The 19,023-nt window shown below is 35.1% G+C and overlaps 1 long non-coding RNA gene across 1 annotated transcript in view; it reads left to right on the top strand.

Moving 5' to 3' along the window:
• The window catches only part of LOC109271824 (uncharacterized), a 28,520-nt gene extending 10,501 nt beyond the window's left edge, over window positions 1–18,019 (top strand). Inside the window, exons 2-4 of the long non-coding RNA XR_002082135.2 lie at window positions 2,384–3,636; window positions 16,668–16,898; window positions 17,912–18,019. This is a non-coding gene — a long non-coding RNA (uncharacterized LOC109271824). The remainder of the gene's footprint in view (window positions 1–2,383; window positions 3,637–16,667; window positions 16,899–17,911) is intronic.
• Window positions 18,020–19,023: the final 1,004 nt, after the last annotated feature.

A 19,023-nucleotide genomic window follows, 5' to 3' on the forward strand; every position in this document is an offset into this window, starting at 1 on the left:
TAGAAAAAAAGCAATATAATTACTTAAACTTACTTTGGAAATAGCTTTAAAGGGTTAATTACATCTTTATGTTGTTTGTAGAATATTGACATTATTAAAGTTACAAAGCATGAAAAGTCTCTGCAAACCATTATCAGTAGGCTTTATAGGATTTTGTGTTATGATTATGTATATGGATGCCTATTTCTCTCCTATAAGGCATTAATCACTGTCACTACTTTACCCAGAGTTTTCACATAGGAATTTCTTAGTAGATATGTGTTTTGGGGATGAGACAAAACTGAAAAAAAAATTTTTGATTTAAGAACAAAGGAATCATGACAAATAATAATTCAGATTTTACTCTAAGTGTTATCTTAGCTCCAAACACATACCTATCAGCTAGAAATCCTATACCCTGGATTCTTTCTCTGTAAAAAACCATTAGTAAACATTAATCTTGTGGGCAAGTTTATAATTTATGGTCTCGGATAGCCCACCTTTTTCATTTTGCACGTTCTGTCGGTCATCTTACACAGGGATCACATCATACTCAATGGACTTCTTTCTTCTGAGAACAGGTAGAAAGATTTTAGTCTTTGCTGATGTTCACTTAGAGAATCGTTTTTGCTAAGTCACTTCTGTTGAAGATTTTCCTTCCATTCTGTTTTATCTTCAGAATGCTCCATGACAGTTTTACAACGTAAAGAGAATATGTGATGTTCCAAGGTATGGGCATTTGGCTTATGGTCTTTATCTTTTCATTTATAGTCAATGGGCCCTGCACTTAGAGACAATGGAGGAATACTTCAAAACACCCTTTAAGGGCGCCTGGGTGGCTCAGGGCTGAGCATCTGACTTCGGCTCGGGTCATGATCTCACGCTTCGTGAGTTCAAGCCCTGCATCGGGCTTGCTGTTGTCAGTGCAGGGCCCCCTTCAGATCCTCTGTCCCCTTCTCTCTCTGCCCCTCCCCCGCTCATTCTCTAACTCTCTCTCTCTCTCTCTCTCTGTCTCTCTCAAATAAAATAAATGAACATAAAACCCCACAAAAACTCTCTTTAGAAGTTGGGATGTAACCTGAGAAAGATTTCTTGGTAGGGAGAACCACCATCCCACTTCCTTTGGAAGATGATTATAATATGCCCCTGAGGCAGCAGCAAGGGGGTTCCTGATTAAACATTTCATGCCAATGTGTGTGTGTGTGTGTGTGTGTGTGTGTGTGTGTGTGAGTGGATCACTGTGTAGGTATATACAAACTTGAGCAATCATTGATTTGGAGAAGTGCTGGCTGACTGACTGTATAGCTACACCAGGTCTGCATATGTATCTGCATTCCAAACATGTGCTTCCTATTCTGAGACCTAGTGAAACATGATCCTCTGGGAATCAGTAAGCAAAAATGTCAGAAAGCTTCACAGCATATATGATTGATCGATTGAACCACAGTAAATCCTCTTAGTTCCTCTCTGTTATTTCTGGTTAAATTTGACTATCACAGGAAGAATCTTGCTGCTTTACTGGAGAGGAATTCTTTCTAGCCAAGTGAAAGGACTATTATCAGGAACTGTTAGTTGTTTTGAGAGTCATCCTTAATAAATCTAACTATTCTTTTAATGACAGAAAAATTTGGACTCCCTTTGAGGGAGAATTTTCCAATATTTGCTAAAATTTTAAATAAGTATATGTTATGACTGGTCCATTCTGTTTTTAGGATTCTGACCTGTAAAAATATGAACATGTGGGAATAGTTAGACATATGATTAAGCATTTTCATTTTGGTATTTTTGTGATAGCAAAATAAAAAGACAAATCATTATAAATGCCTATCGATAGGGGGATAAATAAATAAATTTTATTATATTGGAATACCATGTACTCTTACAATGGGCATTAAAGAGGTATTTTTAACTGACCTGAAAAGCTATCCACACTCATAGGTTGTGAAGTGAAGAGGGAGATTTTAAAAATATGTATCCACTGAAAACCTTGTAAATAAGGTTTACCTTGTAAATAAGGACCTAATAAATGAGTTCAGCAAGATTGCAGGATATAAGATCACTATATAAAAATCAATTGCATTTCTGTACATTATTGATGAAAAATCTGGGAATTAAATTAAGAAAGCAATTCCACTTACAATAGAATCCAAGAGAATAAAGCTACTTGGGAATAAGTTTAGCAAAAACAAAACAAAACAAAAAAAATCAAGGCTACACTTGAACTACACTAAAAACTACACAATATAGCTTAAAAAAGTTAAAGAATATCTAAGTAAGTGGAAAAGCATCATGTTCATAGATTAGAAGACTTAATATTGATAAAATATCAGTATTTCTCAAACTGATCTACAGATTAAATAAAATTCCTATCAAAATCCCCATTCATGCTTTTTTTTCTTTGCAGAAATTGGCAAACTGAACCTAAAATTCATATAGAAATATAAGGAACCCAGGCTAGCCAAAAAGTGTTCACAAAGGAATAAAGCTGGAGAACTCACACTTTCTGATTTCAAAACTTACTACAGAGCTGCAACAATCAAGACAGTGTAGTATTGTAAAATAAACATCTAGATCAACAGAATATAATTGAGAGCTGAGGAATAAACCCTTACCTTCATAGTCAATTGATTTTCAACAAGGTGCCAACACAATTCAATGGGGGAAAAGACTCTTTTCCGCAAATGGTGCTGGACAACTAGATACCCACATTCAAAAGAATGAGTTTGGGCCCTATTCTCACTCCATTTGTGAAATTTGAGCTCAAGATGGATGAATGAATGAACAAAGTGCAAGAGCTAAAACATGAAACCTTAGAAGATAATACAAGAACAAATCGTTATGATTTTGGGTTGGTCAATGATGTCTTAGATAAAACCAAAAAAGCACAAGCCATAAAAGAAAAACAAAAGTTGGACGTCAGAATTAAAAACTTTTGCTTCAAATAGTACCCGCTATGAAATGAAAAGACAACTTACAGATGGGGAGAAAATATTTGCAAATCATATATTGAATAAGAGACTTGTATCCAGTATATGTGAAGAATTCTTGCAACAAGAAAACAACCCAATTAAAATTGTCAAAGGACTTGAATAGAAATTTCTCCAAAGATGATAGAAGAATGATTAACATGCACAGGGATGTATGTGCAACAACATGAGTCATTAGGGAAAAGGTACATCAAAACCACAATGAAATACTATTTCATGAGTACTATAAAGTCTACAGTCAAAAAGGCAATAGCAAGTACAGATAAGAATAGGGAATTAGAACTCTCATATATTTCTGGTGGGAATGTAAAAGGGGGCAGCCCCTTTGGCAAATACTTGGGCAGTTTATCAAAATGTTAAACATAGAATTACCATAGGGTCCAGCAATTCTACTTCTAGGTATCTACCCAGGAAAAATGAAAATATGTTTACCAAAGACTTGTACATGAATGCGCAGAGTAATATTATTCATAAGAGACAAAAAGTGGAACAACCCAAATATGCATCCATTGATGAATGGATAAACAAAATATGTTAAATCCATACAATGGAATACTATTGGTCAACAAAAAGGGTCCACATACTGATACATGTAGCAATGTGGATACATTTCCAAAACATTATTCTGAATGAAAGAATTCAGACACAGAAGACCGCATACTGTGTCAAGGTATGTAAATTTCCTCTCAATAAAGTGGTTAAAAAAACATGTATAATAAGATTCTAGTTCTGTTTAACAGCACATATATATCTAGGTGCTTAAATACCTCTATCTATTTTACTTAAATATATGTATATGTATTTAAATAAGCGTGGAAAAATATGGGGTCACAAACATTCAGTAAACTGTTAATGGCTTTTCCCAGGGGAGGGAGGAAGAAAGGTTGAGAGACAAGTATTAATATCCTACTTTATTCAGTTCTGATTCATTTACATAGGTTGTACTACACAAATTGATTTAATGTGTTTTTCTTAAAAAATAGAAATGAATCCATTACAAATGAAGAAAGAAAAAGAAAAACAGAAAGAACAAAATAATGAATTGCTGTAATGTATCAAGATTGCAGCTCTTGTTAGTAATAGATCTGTTCATTCATTTGTCAATTAAATGACAAATAAAAGAGGTCCTGGAGATAAACATCATAGGACAGGATTTTAAAGACCTGCATCTAGTTCGTGTATAACTGTAAAAACAAAGACATATTTATAATCTGAACACTGTTCCTTTTTAAAAATAATCAGTATTTCTGATCATTAATGTTATTTGGTGGCAAGAGGGAAAGTGGTATCTTTTTTACATATTGCAATTTAAAATATTTTTCCTTATGATGTTAAATAAAATAAACCTTAGATCCATTTTTGTTTTTGCATATGGTTAGCAACTACAATGGTCTTTTGGATGTTTCTGTGGTTATACCAAACAAAACTGTGGCATGCTGAATTTACGTCTAGATCCCTTTATTATCACTATTTCCTATTCCTTTAACATTCCAGCTGCCTCACCATTCTTTAGGATGAATTATCAGTTATTTATCTAATAGTTATTTATGTAAATATTTATCAGTATAACAAACCAATAATTGGTTTTTGATAGCAACAGCAAGAGTTCTGAGGTAAGAGAAACAAATGAACTTTATTTGCTTAATTTGCAGTAAGAGTACTTGGGTATTATTCATAACTCTTTTTCAGTAGGTCATTGGCAAAATAATTAACAGTTTGTAGTTCTGAGTTCACTTTAGTCAGAGTAATTGCAAATACAGTTAGCCCTTGAACAACAGGGGTGTTTGGGGTTAGGGGCATTGACTCTGGCTCAATCAAAATTCCTCATATAACTTTTGACTCCCCCAAGACTTAGCTGTCAATATACCCTATTGTTAATAGGAAGCCTTACTGATAACATAAACAGTCCACTAACACAAATTTTGTATGTTATAATAATAACATACAATATAATAAAGTATGTTCGAGAAAAGAAAATGTTATTAAGAAAACCATAAGGAAGAGAAAGTACATTTGCAGTACTGTATTGTATTGAAAAAAAATTGTGTATAAGTGAACCTGAGTAGTTCAAACTCATGTTGTTCAAAAGTCAACTGTAATGCATATACCATCCTCTCTGCTTAGTGGTTTTCTATGTAATGATAAACTGTTACATTTGAAGAGGTAATGGTATTTTACAAAATTAAAAATATTTGATATAAATTAAAATAGTCCTCTGGAATTGAAACGTGACATATATAGCATAAGAACCAAAATATTTTTAATATGCTTTTTTATATTTTAAAATTTATTTTAATTGTTATAGCCATATTTCCTGCATGCACTCATTCATTATATATTTATTGAGTTATTCTAATTTTCTGGCATTCTACTAGGTGATGTAGGAGGGAAAGTGAGTAGGATATTGACCCTGCCTTCAAATACTCATGATCTTTCTAAAAAGACAATCTTATAAACCAGGCATTGAAGTCACTGATAAAAAAGTATAAAATTGTAAACTACCTCAACTTGGATTTTAAAATACTGTGTGAAAAGAAAATATATCTCATTAAAAATGACACAAATTTAAATTATATTTTTAAAATCCAATACTGTGGCATCACAAAGAAAAGCAATGTTAATACTTTCTATTTTCCCTTTGATTCCCCCAGAATTTAAAACAACCATTTTAAAGTGAACAGATACTTAAGTTGACTTTGAAGAATATTAGATCCAACTTTACATTTTTAAGGGAGCTCATTAGATTAGCTGATGTCACCCAGCTGTATTTAATTGTCTGATCTCCAGACCCCCTCCCATTTTCACTCAAAATAGAAGTAATTGATTTTTTTTGTTGCTGGGGTCCTCAGCTCACATCTCTTTGGAAGCTCTTTATCATTTTGAGCTATAAGTATTTATATATACATTTTAGCTCCTTGTGCAGACTATAAGGTTATTGATAACAGGGGCTCTGCCTATTTATTCTTGCATTTGCCATAGAATCCTGTGCAGTTCTTGTACAAACAGGTGCTCAGCATTTATGGCACGCATAAATGATCTGCCACCAATCCAGGAAACTCAAACTTCTGAAATTTACATCCCCTCTCAATGAAAAACTTTGACTTAGAGAATGTTTCTCTGAAATCCCTGGGAAAAGTTAATCAGAATCTAAATCTACCATGTCACTTCCTTTATACAGTCCAGTGCAACTATTCTTCTGGCTCCATAAAAGTGTCTGGGACATTTGCCAGAATGTATTGCCTTCAAATGTAAAGTTTCAGCACTTTAGAAATTGTTTTCCCTTTTAAATACTTTCCCAATAATTAGAATTTCCTGCCATCAGGTAGCACTAACAAATGCAATACCTTAAAAAAAGAAAAAGCAGTTATCCTTGAGATCCAGACTCTAGTTTTCAAAATAACCTAAAATTATCAACTAAGCGTAAATAACAGTAAACACATGTATTAACTAAAGGTATTTGAAAAGACCATGAACAACTTTGGGATTTGCTCACCGCATTTTTTTTTAAGTTTTATTATGTATTTTGAGAGAGAGAGAGAAAGCACGAGTGGGGGAATGGCAGAGAGAAAGCAAGGATCCTAAGCAGACTCTTCACCACTAGTGTGAAGCCTGATGCGGGGCTCGAACTCGCCAACTGTAAGATCATGACCTGAGCTAGAGTCCAATGCATAACTGGCTGAGCCACGCAGATGCCCCTTGCTCACTTCATTTTGAGTATAAGATGCCTTTGATTTTAGCTGGCACCAGTCTTTTCTGTACCTCTAAGAAGGAAAAGATATTGTCAATTAAACAATAATATAATGCTTTCTTATCATCTAGAATTGTTTTCAGCTTTATTGAGGTATAATTGACAAATAAAATTGAAAGATATGTAAACAGTACATTGTGACGATTTGATATATGTATACTGTGAAAGGTGTCCCCCCCCCATAGAATTATATCCATTTCTTTCTTTTTTTTTTTTTGTTCAGCTCTAGTATATAACATGGTGACTATAGTTGATAACATGATATTATATAACTGAAATTTGCTGAAAGTAGAACTTAAATTTCTCACCCCAAAATAATTTATTTTATAATCATTGAAAAGGGTCTTTTATAATTATTAGATACAGGTGTTTATATTATATTACACTTCTCCATTTACGTGCTTTTTTGGGAATATGGTAACTTTTTATTCAGTGCTGAGTCATACCACAATCTTTTTGAGGGTGTTTTGTGGCAGTTTAACACAACATGCATACTCAAAGTGCACAGAGTTATTAAAATTATGCCAAAATAAATAGGTACCTCAAAGTTTGTGCACGCTTAGGCATAAGTTACATTGCTAGTGCCACAAGAATGACAGCAACTTTAAGATGACTAATAAAAATACTGATTTCAGAGATCATTTACCATTTTATCATGAAAGAATTTGAACTTAAAATCAATGAAATACAATATCCTTAACTTTTACTGGGTTAATTCAACTTGAATTTTAGATGATGCACAAAATCCCTTCTCTGAAATTTGGGCTCATTTTGTTCAGCAATGTCTATTTTTACTCTCTTTTTGAGAGCCCTTATTTCCAACCTAATCAAAAAAGTTCTTTAATTTGCTCTCTCAGCACTGCTGAGTATCTACGTTATAGCCTTGGACCCAAATGAATGCTGCTTCTTCTAATCTCATGAAGTACAGTGTGCTCTCTCTAAGGATTGACAACAGTTAGCGTTCATTTAGTTGTTCAGGCCAGAAACCAGAAATATCTATAGGCTTGTGCCATCAAGGCCCATATGGTGTCTTTAATTATCTGCCTGTCTCTACTATGGACAAATGTTTGTATCCCTCCAAAATTCATAAAATGAAATCCTAACCCGCAATATGATAGTATTAGAAGCTGGGGTTTTTGGAAGGAGATTAGGTAATGAGAATGGAGCCTTTATGATTGAGATTGGGGCTCTTATAAAAGAGACCCCAGTGAGCTCTCTCCTCCTCCTCACCAAGTGAGTATATAATGAGAAAATGGCAACTCAGAAGATGGTCCTCCTTAGAACCTGATGATGCTGGCACGATGGTTTCTATACCTGTGAGAAATACATTTCTATTGTTTATAAGCTCTTCTGATTGTGGTGTACTATTTTACCTGCCTGAACGGAATAAGACACCCACTCTAGACTTTAAATTCTGATACAATAGAGACCATCATATTCTGTTTGTCTTGCAAACTCAGTTGCTGGTCCATAATATACATATTAAACTAAAAACCCAAATGAGAGTCCACTTACCTTATTTCTTTGAACAAGTGAACCCACATATTACTAGTTAAGGACTAAGATTGAAGGGACACTTGGATTTTAATCTCCTTGATTTTAATAAGATTTTATTTTGTATGTATTTTGTGCTTCATAGGGCAAACCATGAGGATACCTAGTAAATGCTTACACTGTTCATAGTTACATAGAATTTTAGAATTAAATTGGAATTTAGAAATCAGTGAATTCTAAATACCAGATCCAAAGAAGTTCTGTGTTATGTGAAGTTTTAAGAAGGAACACCAAGGCAATTGGTTAGGCACTAGACTTGACTTTGTGTCTCCTCAGTTGGTGGGAAAGAGTCAAATGTTGCTCACAGAACAGCTTTATATATATATATATATATATATATATATATATATATATATATATAAAATAATAAAAATCGTTGAGCAGAACTTGCCTCTGATAGAAAGCTAACAAAAAACTAAATATTTAGCTCAAACCTTGTTTGACAAAGTTAATATATTATGGACATTTCAACATTCAAATTCAAAGAATATCCAAATCTGGTTTTCTTTGGAGTATAAAAAGCACTTTGGAGGATATTGAAAGATATAATAGATGGAGTGGGAAGAAAAAGTTATGGGAAGTTAAGTCTTTCATTTGTTACTTTTGACAAGCTAAGCCCAAGTAATAAGAGGCAAGGTAGTATTCTAATAAAGCATGCCTCACTGGTTATAATCGAGTTAATGTGTTCTCATCTCCAGCACATCAAGCTGCCAAGAATTTTAATAATCACAGTGCACAGGAGGATTAGAGAAGCGATATACTGTTAAGTTGGTTAATGAAGTAAAGTGTTATGAGATATGTTTTCTCAGATGGGGAAAAAAAACCCGGCAAAAACTGACTTTGGTTTGTATATAATAGTCATTTGCTTCTTATTTTAAAATAAGTTATCTAGAAAGAATTCTTGCAGTCCTCTGTACCTTACGTTTTTGTCTTTGCTGGTGCCAATAGTTTACCGAAAGTGTCCTTGTTAGTAACAAATATTTTGGAGGGAAAGGGAATAAGGAGTATTCTTTTTTTATAATTATTCTTTTTTTTTTTTTTTTTTTTGAGAGAAAGGGAGAGACAGAGCACGAGCTGGGGAGGGGCAGAGAGGGAGCAGAGAATCCAAAGCAGTCTCCAGGTTCTGAGCTGTCAGCACAGAGCCCGACTCAGGGCTTGAACCTACGAACCTTGATATCATGACCTGAGCTGGTCAGAACTGACTGAGCCACGCAGGCACCCCTTGAACAAGGAGTATTCTAATGCTTATGAAACTTCTTGTATGCACCAGGTTAAGTGCTTAGCCCTACAGTGACCCTGTTGGATAGATATTATTCCACCTTAGAGATCAGGAATGTGAGGTTCATGGACATGAAATATCTTGCCCAAAGTCAATTGGAAAACAGGAGAACAGGTAGAATCAAGGCTTGATTTGATCACAGGTCTGTGTCAGCTCCCAGCTGGTTTTTTCTCTAGGTCCTCCTGTCATTTCTCACTCTGCTGCTGCCCCATACAAGTTCTGTGTGTGTTTTAACTCAGATTTTGGTTTAGTGTGTGGAAAATTGTGTTTACAGGACACAATAACATGAAGTGAGTCTTGCCATCACAAACAGTACTTCCTACCACAACAGTGATAGGAAAAACATGGATCATGTAAAAGTTATTCTTACTATTTGCCCCAGAGCTGCAATCAAATTTTACTCTATCTAAAATTAATAGACGAAATTTAAAAAGTGATTAAAATAAAAACAAAGACATACCACAATCAAAATATTTATTTTTTGAAGGTTAAATCAGATAAACTAACATACTGGTAAGAGTGAGCAATGGGGAGTCCTAAAGGAATAAAACTTCAATTTTAATGTATTTCCTCATGTGCTTGCCCCCTGCCATCACACTATTTTACAAGAAAAATAAAGAATAAAGCTATCCACTTTATCCCTTATCCCTCATTCTACTCTGCCTTCATTGAAACAGTCTTTTGGTTAGCAAAGCTTTCTCCAGGCCTTTGGCTCATCTGTCATTTTCATAGCTAGAAACCAAATGATCTAGTTAATGTTTCCACTTCATTATTAAAGAGCTAACTATCACTCGATCAGAGTGGAATTTGTTCTTTCTCTTCTAGAAGAACAAATGTTTAAAATACCATAATTTAAATCAGGACAGAGTTAATCAATAAAAATGTCATCAGAAAACTGAAAATAAAGGCCGATGTACATACTGATAAATTCAAACCCATCTATCTAAGACCAAGAAGCTATTAATAACATATGCTTAGCCATAATTTGTACAATTTTATTGAATATAAATACTTGCGTCAACCACTTAGGGAGGCTATCCATTTTAATTACTTTCTATTTTTAAAGTAATGTTTCACAGCCTTATGTCCAAGGTAGTAACTAGGTCAGCAATTTATACAACTTGGATATTATCTAATTTTCAGTGAACTCATTCTAAATCAAAGTGGCATATTTTAAGCCTGGATTTCTTCAGGTCAACATTCTTATCTGAATTTCAGGGAAACCTATCTAAAGGCTAAAGAAGAAAATCAACCATGCTAATGGCTTATGCTTAAAGAGTAACCTTATGACTTGACATGAATCTATAATAAATATCTATTTCTCCAGGCAATTGTTAACATGTTCAGTTAATTCTTTGTTTAGCAAAGTGAGTTAGAAAATACCATTACCTGTAAAAGGGACCATAGCATAGTTTTGATAATTAATTAAAAACAACTCTTCCGTTTTCAGTCATTCATCCACACAATATAAATCTATACACACCCACATTTCAACATCATAATCAATTTTAGAAAATAATGTTAAAAACTCCAATATCCCAAAACTTTAGGACTGATATTTAAAGTTATTATCTTCTGTATTCCAAACAAAAATTACTCTTTTGGTTAGTTCTGTTTATTAAACATTGCCACCAAGAAAGTGTCTGCATATGACCAACAAAAACTTAAAAAAATAACTGTGGTTCAATATAGATATTATGTTAGATCTTTGAAGGTTTGAGAATTGGTATATATATATTTTTAATTTTTTTAACATTTGTTTATTTTTTGAGAGACAGAGACAGAGCATGAGTGGGGGCCGGACAGAGAGAGAGGGAGATAGAGAATCTGAAGCAGGCTCCAGGCAATGAGCTGTCAGCACAGAGCCTGACCTAGGGCTCGAACCCACAAACCACAAGATCAATGACCTGAGTCAAAGTTGGACATTTAATTGACTGGGCACCCCTGAGAATAGGTAGATGTTAAACAGAACAAAGCTATAGCTGTATCTCCTTACGGAACTGGCTTAAATTCTAAGATTCTAGAATTCTCTCATAAAGTTTGTTCCTTATCCCTTAATTTCGTGTGGAATTTAAGAATCCAAAAGTAGAAACAGTTTTGGAAAATTTCTTTATCAGTAACTATAAGGAAAATAAAACCTCTACTCTGGGCATAATCCTATCCTTTTAACCAATAGTGTGGGGTTTTGGAAAGGGTTAACCACAACGATATCCTCAACTCCAAATTTGAAACCAATTGAGAGATAGGCACAAATCAGACAGAAGGAGGCTCAAATAGAAGTTTTAGTGGAGATTAAAACTGGATAAAAAGACTTGGTGCAGGTATATGGCCACACTGGGCTTTCTAAACCTTGACTTCAGAATTAAACAGGTTTGCCCACCCAGGGGCTGGCACCATGGAGCCACTGCAGGGCCCCTGACAGGGGCAGGGTGCTTTCCCCTGCGGTGGGGAGGGCTGCTGTTATTGGAAGATGTATTGATTTAATGAGAGAAAGAACCCCAACAGTTGAGCACAGCATCATAAACTCCTTTCCCCAAATTTCCCAGTCCAAGAAGAAGAGTGAGAGAGTGTGCAAAGAATATGCCTACTGGGCACTAAAAAGGTCCTCCCCATCAAGACAAAGGGAGGCATGGGGAACCCGTGTTCCCCCTCAACTCTAAATTTAAGTGGGAGACCACTGCCTCATCCTTTTGGATTGCTCATAGATTATTTGAAATGGATGGCTGGAAACCACGGCAGGGGTTGGACTGAGGGGGTGGGGGTGCATTCTACAACTGTGTTTTGCAGTAAAAGTTGACACAGGATTATTGCATCCTACACTGATTTCCTCAGAAACAACAAATTATGGTTTAAATCACCATCAGCAGAGGTGCTTAATCAGCAGAGGTGCTGGCTAAAGGGAAGGAAAATAGGAAATCAAGAATGAAGGAGGGACTATCAGTCATAGTTTAGAACAAGTTGCTGAAAATAACTGTGGTCTCTATATATCCTTAGTGCATTTTCTTTCCCTTTTCATTCTTTTTCTATTGCATTCATGGTATGTTTAACACTTTGCCCAGGATATGGAGGAGATGCTGGCAAGAAACTGTAGGTATGGATCTTTCTTAGAAATTCAGGATTCAGGGAACAGAATTTCTACATCATTCTCTTATGGATGGTCCCTACTCTGTAAAAATTATTTTAAAATTCTAAGAAATATAAACTCTGTATGTTGCTAAGTATAGAAATTAGTACAAGATGGGAGTGCCTGGGTGGTTCAGTTGGTTAAGCATCCAACTCTTGATTTTGGCTCAGGTCATGATCTTAGGATCATGAGATCGAACCCTATATTGGGCTCTGTGCTGAGCATGGAGCCTGTTTAAGATTCTCTGTCCCTCCCTCTCTACCCACCCCTCTCAAATAAAAAAGAATACATATATATATATATATATATATATATATATACACACACATATATATATACACATACATATATATATATACATATGTGTATATACATATGTATACATATATATATGTATGTGTATATATATATGTGTGTATATATATATATATATATATATATCATAATAAGAAATCAGTACAAGATAGAACAGAGCTCTGCATGTTGAAGGAATTAATGGAACACAGAGAATTGTGGTTCTCAGTGATGATTTTCATTTTGTTAATGCTTGGTTGCAGCAAACTAACAGAAAAATACCAGAAACAAACGTTGGTATAATATTTTCATGAAATAGTAGTAGATACAGATTTTGCCTCATGAAGTTCCATTGTATACATAAAAGTTTCTGGCCATTATTAGGAAGTCACATTTTTATTTTTAGAATAATCTTTGTGTGCTACATCAAAAGAGATTGACTGCAGAGGGTGATTGTAATAAAACTGACTTTCTACTTAATCACAGTGGTTCCTTAATTAGGGGACTCTCTCTTTTTTTCATCCTCCATTTTTTGAGGTTGATTTAATATTCATTTCTAGTATCCAAATAATGGTACCATCCCCACCAAAGAAAGAAAAGATACATTTAATGCAAATTCCATCCTATGATGGTATTTTATAAAATGTACCTTCCTAATGAGTTCAGATATTTTAACCTGGTGTGTGGCCTCTAATGGATCTAGTTGGATTTTATATGAATATTTTTCTTCCCTACAGAATGTATCTTTAAATATACATTTTCCCCTTTTTCTTCTCTCAGCATGTATATTCATTTATACATTTTTTTCTTTGTTTTCTACTTTTTCTTTCCATCCTTTCTCTCTCAAGAAAAATAATTATTCACATGGGACAACAAAAGAAAACCCAGGCAGGAAAGAAAAGTTCCATGGAGTCTAATCAAACATGGAAACTGAAAAACAGTGGCCTCTATTCAGAGAAAGATAGAACACCCTTCCCTGGTGAGGGCTTAGGACAGAAGAGGCTTTGTGAAGAATTCTGGAATAGATGGCGAGTAGATTGTCAGAGTGGCAATGGTAGCCATTTTCATTCCTGGAACAGGATTCTCTCTGACCTACTCTAGACAGAATAGTGCTCTTGTGAGACTATTCCTTGAGTCCCCTACTCCCCAAGAAAATCAGGAGCAATATAGGTCTGATTCTGCTTTTCCTTTTTTAATTTTTTAAATGTTTATTTTTTTGAGAGGAGAGAGAGAGAGAGCGAGCATGGGTGGGGGGGGGGGGCAGAGAGAGAGGGAGACACAGAATCCAAAGCAGGCTCCTGGCTCTAACCAACATGGGGCTTGAACTCACGAACCATGAGATCATGACCTGAGCCAAAGTCAGACCCTCACCTGTCAACTGACTGAGCCACCCAGGTGCCCCTGTTTTTCTTTTAAATACGCATTTCCAAATATGACATAAAATGTATTGCAAAAACGCTGAACAGAAATAAAATATGATGGCAAAGATTGTAGGTGATTTTAACCGTTTTCTTCCGAGAATTTAAGTTTTTTTCAACATTTTTAAATAATATTCACTACTTTCAAAACCAGGGAAATGTGTTATTAAAAATTAAATACAGTTCAAGCATACAACTGCATCTTCCCTTTGGGCTGGGAAAGCTCAGAGTATAAGTGTACTTTCTGAACTCTGTCTTGCTGTTGTGATTGTATGAAGAAGAACTACAATAGTTTCCCATTCTCAGTTATTTGCAGGAGAGTTTTCCAAAGTCTCCAAACCTGATTTTATTTTTTTGTTTTGTTTGTAATTTTTATTGGAAAACATTTAGAATTAGCATTACTTCGATCTTTTGCAACTTAATTTTTTAAAGAATCATATTAATCCAGAGTCTTAGATAACCAATAGGCTTTCAAGGGTATGAAGTTAATTAATTGAGAGGAAGATCTGACTTTTATGATACAGATTTTTAAATAAAGCTGTTTCAGTGATATTGAAGTAATATGTCACTTATCTGAACTTCATGAACTGAAATAAAGCAAAAGTGTTTTTGTATTCCAAGTACTATAGACAGTTATTTAAATGGTGGTCTTCATTTACTTAAAAATATATGATTAGAATTTAATTATTTGTGCACATGCCAGGGTAGTGAAAAATAAGTTCTATTAAAGAGCACATAAATAATAATCAGGGAAAAATTAATTCTTGAGTAAATTTCATTCTAAGGGTCCAGCAGGGAGGTATGTTAGGGCCCAGATAAGATGTACGAGTTGGCCTAAAAAACTAATGGGATTCTCTAAATCAGGAATGTTCTCATCATAATCTAAGAGCATAGGTTTCTTAGACTCAGAAGAAAAAATGTGATTGCTAAAGTGATGTATTAATTCTTGGGGGGAGGGGCAAAGTTTTGTACTTGTGGAGATTGCAGAAAGAGGGAGTCATAACAAGGGCCTTTCTGGATTTGCACCCAGAAAGTGTGATTTTATCCTATTCATGTTAGTTCTTCCCTGTACCTATGTGGAACCCCATTTAAAATCTCATGAGAGTGTTGAGGCATGTCCTTTACATGCAGAGAAGAGACATCTAACTCAGATGCTGAGAGGGACCATATTATTGGTTTGTCTGAGAGTGTCCTGAGACGTGGGAACTTCAGAGCTGAAATCTGGGTAGTCCCAGACAAATCAGGGCAGTTGGTCTCTCTACTCCATTTTCAGTAGGGGATTAGACATTTGTCACTCACACAGAGTGGGCAAAGAAATGCCACTGTGCATCAGTGAAGTCACCCTAGTATCCAGATGGGAGACATATATTTTTCTTTATCTCTCAGTCCCACAGTACCAGAGGAGGCAGGTCTGAAATCTTCATACAACTTCTTGCCATATCTCCTTGATCAAGAGGTAATTATGTGTTCCAACATTCACAGGAAAAGAACAAAAACAACTCAACAAAAAGGTGATCTTGATCACATCACAATAATAATTTACACTGGAGCTCAGATCAGAGAAAGATATGTTTCCAGAAAACTCAGCTGCTGTACTAGACCCAAGTGGGTGATTGATTATCCAGAGGTACAAGTTTATTTTAGGCACTTCCTTTGATAACATTTAGAAGAGAAAGTTGCTGGATTAACTATCAGGTGTAGGTATAATCCACCAGTTTAGGGTAACTGAGCGAACTGATGTTTTGGACATCTTTCTGTGGAGGGGTATGATGACCAGATGTTTTTTAGAATCGGATTTACATTTATTAATCTTTAAAACATTGTATTGCATTCTGTTTCAGGAAGGTAGTTTGTGTATTCTGTCTAAAGCTTTCTTCAGCAGAAATATTTAGTCAGTTGGCATGGACTTTCTGATTAACAGTAATTTGGTATCTTATAATCTCCTTCTATTCCAAAATTTATGGTTTATTTATTGAATGTTGTATTAGCCTAAACTTCTACATTTGTCAACTGCTGCTTGTTTCCTTCCAGGTCACAATTTTCTTGAGTAAATTTCTGGTGCAGAATTATATGTAGACTGATTGAGCTTCCTAAGATTCTCTACTTTGACCTGAGGGTTTTTCCTTGAACATCTTGGAGATTTGGCCCATTTCAGTGAAGAAGGGTCATGGTGCATTGTCTTTATTTGTTTTTCATACTTGCAGCTCATTTTTTTCCAGTTTGGACTAGAACATAGTACGGTCTCCATTATCTTCACTTTTTGTTAATATGTTTTGTTTTCCAGAGAGAAGGAAGAAAAAGAGGGAGGAAAGAAAGATCAAGGAAAGAAAGAGAAAGAAGAGAGGGAGGAAGGACCGAAGGAAAGCCGACCAGGAAAAAAAAAGTGCTTCTATCAATTTGGTTACTTCTTCAAAGAATGTGAAAAGTCCCCAACAAAAGTATACAAGACTTTATTATTTTGCTGAAGAAATGGATATGTTCAGCCTGCTATTTGGGGCAGGACTTCAAGGACTGGGTATCTATTGATAAATTCTCATAGGATATATTTCTTGGTCTGGGTGGCTTAAAATCTAAATTCTATCATTTGACTTAGGTATGATCAGGCTGCTAGTGAACTCAATGAACTCAATTAAAATATATTGAAGGACCATGTCTGCTGTGGAACCATCTGGTTGTGAAATACAATTATAAAACACAAGGTCATCTGAACAACAGTTTTAGAATCTAGTTAAAATAGATTGGGTGTCTACTATGTTTCAGGTGCTGTGCTAATTATAGTCGAGGAAGGATATCAATTTGAGGAAGATGCTTCAAAAGGGTATGTGTATGTTAAACACAACCAGTTAGTTATTATGTAATATTTTCCCTAAAAGATCCTTAGAAAGATGACTATATATAAAATCTGTATTCTTACTAGCATCTTGCTAAAAGAGTGACACTTTCAATTCTTTTTCCTAAAAACTCTGATTTAATTTGGCACACAATAGCATGCTGTTAATTATTAATTTTCCTATTATTGGCAAATCGTACTAAGTTTATTTTTATCATCATGATTATTACTAATCTTAAAAAAATAAAAACTTGAAAATATTAAAAAGTAGACCAGAGCATTTATCGTGTGCCAAACGTCGTGAAAGTCTAGTTATTATTTTCTGTCAATATCACAGTTTTAATAAGGAGTAGAAAACATTTCTGTATGTTAACATATTTCAGCTCTTTCGACAAACGATATTTGGCTACCTGTGAGAGGGTCTATTATAAAACCTGGGAACTGTGAATCACAACAGAAGGGATAAAAATAATGTTTTATATGTTAAATTTTAAACATTGATCATTTTTTTTATTATAAATTTATGTGTACCTTTTTTGTTTTCCTTTTCCCCTCCTTACCTTCCATCGCATAAGACTTAACAGTGATGCTGCAGATCTAAACTCGTTGACCTGACACCTACTTCCTAACTAATTAATTATCACATCACACGGCCAACAAGGGAAATCACTTAACTTTTCTGGCCTTTTTCTCTTTAGAATGAAAGACACAACCCTTTTTGGATATGGAATCCTTGGATGAAATGTGCTTTGAACAAAATGCTTTCTCCGTTTAGTTTGTTTGACACTACTCAGCCTTGTAATAGGGTTGTCAAGTTTAGCTAATTAAGAAAGCTTTATGGAGGGGGCCTGGGTGTCTCAGTTGGTTGAGCCACATTTCTCTTGGTTTTGGCTTAGGTCATGATCTTATGGTTTGTGGGTTTGAACCTCGAGTTGGGCTCTGGGCTGACAGCCTGGAGCCTCAGAGCCTTGGTTGGAATTCTCTCTCTCTTTCTCTCTTTCTTTCTCTCTTTCTCTCTCTCCCTCTCTGCCTCTGCCCCCAACGCCCCCCACCCCCAGCTCGCACATACTCTCTCTCTTAAAATAAATAAATAACCATTAAAAAAAAAGCTTCAGGGAATGAAGATATCTCTTTTTTTTCCCAATATATTAAGTTTATTGTCAAATTGGTTTCCATACAACACCCAGTGCTCATCCCAAAAGGTGCCCTCCTCAATACCCATCACCCACCCTCCCCTCCCTCCCACCCCCCATCAACCCTCAGTTTGTTCTCAGTTTTTAAGAGTCTCTTATGCTTTGGCTATTGAAGATATCTCTTCTAAGAGATACAATTCCTGTGTATGTTTAGAGTGAGATTTACTGAGCACAGTCCTAAGAGGCACTTGTGTTAGACTTACATTGACCTCGTTTGCTGGTGTTTGCAAAAGGAGCGTTTAAGTTATCTGTTGTGGGAGATTTGTGCCTTAAACAACTTTCCTTTCCCAATCTAAAAGGGTTGAAAATCTGTGAAGCTGAAATTAATGACAGTTCCCAATGTGATGTGTACAAATTTTTGTCTTCTGACTGGTTGTGCTTTTATTGCTGTCACTGGTAAAACTTTGAGACCTATTGCTTCTGGGGCAGGTCAGGTGTGATTAATGTGCTTTGTAAGAGTCATTTAATAAATCTATATACTTATTAACAAGTATATATCTATCATTACACAGGCCAAGCCATGGATTCCTTTGCAACCTGCCTGTGAAAAAGACATCACCTGGTTACTTCAGAACCCTGCTCCCTTCCTGTTAAGGATGCAGAGTTGACTCTTGGCA

This window comes from Panthera pardus, unplaced genomic scaffold, assembly GCF_024362965.1.
Source record: "Panthera pardus isolate Hobbes unplaced genomic scaffold, ASM2436296v1 HiC_scaffold_17, whole genome shotgun sequence".
In the NCBI taxonomy this organism is placed as follows: Eukaryota; Metazoa; Chordata; class Mammalia; order Carnivora; family Felidae; genus Panthera; species Panthera pardus.